Source organism: Culex pipiens, chromosome 3 (genome assembly GCF_016801865.2).
Source record: "Culex pipiens pallens isolate TS chromosome 3, TS_CPP_V2, whole genome shotgun sequence".
In the NCBI taxonomy this organism is placed as follows: Eukaryota; Metazoa; Arthropoda; class Insecta; order Diptera; family Culicidae; genus Culex; species Culex pipiens.
In genome coordinates, this window is record NC_068939.1 from 39,696,724 (window position 1) to 39,702,017 (window position 5,294).

The window sequence follows — 5,294 nt, forward strand, 5'->3', positions numbered from 1 at the left end:
ATTCAAATTACAAATGTTATGTTTTAGGTAAAATTGGCATATTTTAAGATAATTATTAAACTCTGACCTTCAAAATTCAATATCTTGTGAACTAAAAAAAAAGAAAACATTAAGATGCTATTTGGTTCTTGCTTGAAATTTCTGAAGAACACGATGGTACGGTCAAAACTAATGTTGAAATATGCGCTTCATGTAAAAATTAAGCAACAAGTTTTCATTTGCGCAATACACTCTGAAATCAATGTTTAAAAATTCTTACGAAAAAGCCAAAATATGGGGTGGTGCTTAAGAGGTCCAACCTGAATGAAAAATAGGAATCTCACCAAATTTGAGCTTGATCAGAAAACGTTAATTTCGAGTGGTGATACGTTTTAGGCGTTTTGACTCACATGTAAATTAAACTGAAAATTTGAAAATTTTCCAAAAATTTTCAGAAGGTTCCTTGATCCAAATAAGGCCATTACAAATATTTTTTGATGTTTATTGAAAAAATTATTGAAAATCGACATAAACTTTGAAAAACATCGTTGCCTTATATAATTTAATAAATTTGACCCGTTTTTTGTATTTGGTCATAAAAGGTGTTTCCAAAGTTGTTCTTCTCGAAAAAATGTAATTTTTTTCTTTGAGAAATTACAGCCTCTGAACAATTTTAGCTCTTTTGTCGCAAATAAAAAAATATGATCTACACATTTTTAGGTGTCAAAAGTTTTTGTCTTTTCTCCAATTTTTGAATATGAACAATTTTAAACCAAAACTGAAAATGTAACTTATTTATATTTTAGATTTGGTTCAGATTTTGTGTTGTTCTTCCTTATGACCAAAGAAGCAATTTTATGTCATTGGTTCACCCATACCTGGCCTCATACTATGTTGGAAGCTGTCCATATAAAAATAATACATAAATATTTAAAAATCTGTATTTTTTAAAGTACTTTTTGGTGATTTTTAATTAATTTTTTTTAACAATGATCAAATTTTCCAAAATCCATGTTTTTTTTAATTTATGAAATTATCTGATATGCTTTAGGAGACACAAAACCGCATCTTTTGAGCCAAGTATGGAGAATTTTTTTTTATGTTAAATCATATTTGCAAATGAAAAATACTCAAAAGATTGTTTGATAAAGTTCACTGTTTTCAAAATATAGCCATTCGAAGTTTAATTTTGACTAAAAAATTCCAGTTATTCGATTTTTTCATTAGTGTTCGTGATTATTCATTCCTGTGCATAACATGAAATGTTTGGCCCTTTTAAATGTTAGTCTTGATTCCAAAATTGAATCTTGAATATAAATCAGCAATATTGAATATTTGGCCAATTTGAAATGTTGATCTTGATTAAAAAATTTTGAAAATATTTTTTTTTCGAAAAGATCGGAAAATTTCACGAATGTTTCATATTTTAACATTGAAAATGGGACCATTAGTTGCTGAGATATCGACGTTAGAAAATGGTGGGTTGTTTGGGTGAGAATTGGAAAACATCATATTGTCATGTTTTCAAAAATTTGCATGGCAATATCTCAGCAACTAAGGGTCGTATCAAAAAAGTTCAAAAAAGCTAAATAAAGAGGATTTTCTCAGCTTTTCAAAAATATTTTTTTTCAAAAGTGGGCAAACATGTGCACTAATTAAAAAAAATTAAAAAGTGCGACTATTTTCAAAAAAGTTACCTAAAACTAGCCATAACTTGAAAACGGTGCACTTATTAAAAATTTCAATTAAGTACTTTTTGATTGCAAATTAAATTTTACATCGAAAAATGAAGTTGAAATTTTTTTGCGACCTATATTTCGATTTTTTTGAAAAAAATCAGTATTGATTCAAAAGTTCATAATTCGGTCAAAATTTGTTTTGCACAACCTGGAAATTTCTGAAAAGTTTTCCCCTAAAATATATCAAAAAATAAAAAAAATATAAAAATAGTGTTTTTGCATATCAAGTTTTAGTGACAAAAAGTTAAATAAAAAATCACTATTTTTTTAACGTGTATAATTTTTTTTTCGGTGTAGTCTATATCCATACCTACTACTTTGCCGAAGACACCAAATCGATCAAAAAATTCCTTCAAAAGATACAGATTTTTGAATTTTCACATAATATTTTTGTATGGACAGCTGCCAAATTTGTATGAAAATTATATGAACGAACTAATGATGCAAAATGGCTTCTTTGGGCATACCGAAGGCACCAAAAAAACTTTCAGTCGGATTAAAAAATACAAAAATTAAAAATTTAAAAAAAATGTCCGATTTCTTAGAGAACTGCTCAGTTGTCAAAATTGTATGGAGACTTGTATGGGTGAATGACATGAAATCAGACATGCATCGGCACTATGAGCTATTTTTAACGGCACTCAGCTTGTTCTAGATGGCACTTTCGTTTAAAGCAATGTTATGCTTGTTGCTAGGTAAAAATCTCTTGTTTTTGGCTTCAATAATGTGTAGAAAACATTGGTTCATTGGAAACCCCGATTTTAGATATATTTTCATGTAAATGTTCTCTTAAGCTCTCAAGAAGAACTTCTTAAAAGCTCTTTGAGTGCAATTAAGAGTTCTTAACCTATATTTCAGTTGGGTTTCAAAATAATCTCTCAGGGTCTTCGGGAGCCTAAAAGACAAGCGTAATTAGCGTATTCTAATCATTGGCAAAACATGCTGGGTCTCTTCTACGTGAAATGCCAAACAAGTTCTTCTAAAAGAGGAGTTAGAGCGGATGCATGTCTGCATGAAATGGCTTGGTTGGTCATAGAAAAGGCCCCTACAAAGTTTGAGCCAAATGAAAAATTACAAAAAAATGGTCGAAATCTCGTAGGGAATCGCTTATAAGTTATGTGATTTTTTTAGAGAATCCGATAAAAATATGAAATTGTTTGAAAATTAGCAAAACAAATTCAGCTGATAACGTAAAATGGATGGTTAAATATAGAGTGTTCAAGTTATTGGTAAAAGTTACAACACTGTACATTTATAGCACAAAATTCATAACCATTACCAGAATACAACCTCATCACTGCACAATCCATTAAAATTACACTTCCAGCAACAGTTTCCCGTTGCACCCCTTCCGAATGATTATTTTATTCAAATGACTTCCGTTCCGACTGCGGTTAATATTTTGCATCCATTTTTTTTCCTCCCATTTCCCTGTTACAATTCCCAACTTCCACTCACGGTACATAACACTCCATTGCTACTACACTACCCTTAATCCCCAGTACTCAAATGTTTCTTCTCTTCTTTTTATTTTTTGTGTGGCAAAGAAGTGAACCACTCAGACAGAGTTCCCAGGGGACCTGTTGTAGTGATCGTCGCCGCGTACACTACACCACCCACCTTATTTTCTCCCTGAATGTGATACTGACAGGCAATATTAATTTTCGCCCCGTTGTCGAGTCGGTATCATGAATATTTTGTTGGTGGGCGGTACCTATTTTTAATATATATATTTTTTTCTCTTTCGAAGTAGAAATTTCAAAATTGATTAATGATCCACTTTAAGAAATTTCTCCAAAAAGTAATTTAAAGGACAACCCTAGCCAGTGACATCCTGTGGAGCATCAATTTAACACTACCCTACCCCACAGGGAGATAGCATTCAAACAGAAAAAAAGTATACAGAGAGGATAGAACTACAAGGACACGGAACAGCTAGCACAGCATGCAACAGGCAGTTGTCCTTCATTGTTTGGAGGGCTTTCTTCAGCTGGGACGCAACGCTAAACGTGAGTCCATCAACCATCATCCGACGATACTCTTCGACGATTCGCGTGGTTTTTCCAGCATGGTGGGTTCGTGTCCGGATGAGTTACCTCGTGCAAAGAGAGAGAGCGCGCTTGCGCTTGGGAGAGAAATAAAACGGGAGAGAGAGAGAGAGTGGAAGAGAGCAAAAAGGCACTCACATTCTCATGGGATTTAATGAAACTTTTATGGAATTAATCGCAGAAATATGCAAAACCGTGGGATGCAGCTTTGAATAATTAATTAATTTATTGACAACCTACAACTGAAGAATAATTGGAATGAAAGTATTGAATTAATTTGTGTCTTTCATATTCTACATTATATTAGATTACACCGTGAAATAATAACAAGCACAAATCTCTAAATAAAAATTAAACTTTAGAGCAGTTCTCTGAGATTTCGGTCATTTAATTGTTTTTTGAATTTTTTAATCCGACTGAAACTTTTTTGGTGCCTTCAGTATGCCCAAAGAAGCCATTTTGCATCATTAGTTTATCCATATAATTTTCTATACAAATTTGGCAGCTGTCCATACAAAAACGATGTATGAAAATTCAAAAATCTGTATCTTTTGAAGGAATTTTTTGATCGATTTGGTGTCTTCGGCAAAGTTGTAGGTATGGATAAAGACTACACTGAAAAAAATGATAAATGGTAGAAAAAAAAATTGGTGATTTCTAATTTTACTTTTTGTCAGTAAAACTTGATTTGCAAAAAAAAACAATTTTTTAAAATTAATTTCATTTTCTGATATGTTTTGGGGGACATAAAATGCCAATTTTTCAGAAATTTCCAGGATGGACAAAAAATTTTCGACCGAGTTATGAATTTTTTAATCACTCATTTTTTCAAAAAATTTAAATACTAGTCGCAAAAATGTTTCAACTTCATTTTTCGATGTAAAATCAAAAAGAACTATAGTGAAATTTTCATAAAGTGCACCGTTTTCAAGTTATAGTCATTTTTAGGTTAAATAATAGTCTCAGTTATTCATTTTTTTTTAAATAAGTGCCCATGTTTGCCCAGTTTGATAAAAAATTAAAGTGCTGAGAAAATTGTCTATGTTTTGCATTTTTGAATTTTGTGGGTTCGACGCTTAGTTGCTGAGATATTGTCATGCAAAGGCTAAAAAAGTAGGAAAATTGATGTTTTATAAGTCTCACTCAAACAACCCACCATTTTCTATTGTCGATATCTCAGAAACTGATGATCCGATTTTCAATGTTAAAATTTGAAACATTTGTGATATTTTCTGATTTTATCGAAAACAACATTTTTAGGTTTTTCATATCAAGACTAACATTTAAACATTTTAAGTAACTTTTTTTTTGAAGTCGCAGTTTTTCAATTTTTGGAAATTGTGTGCATGTTTGCCCAATTAAAAATATAAGTGAAATGCTCCGAAAATATCATTTTTATTTTTTTAGACCTTTGTCAATACTGTCTTTGGTTGTTGATATGTGGCCATGCAAAAAATAAATAAATAACAGAATAAATGAGATTTTCTCTTTGGGTAATTCTCTACCAACTCACACGAAATCGGGAAAA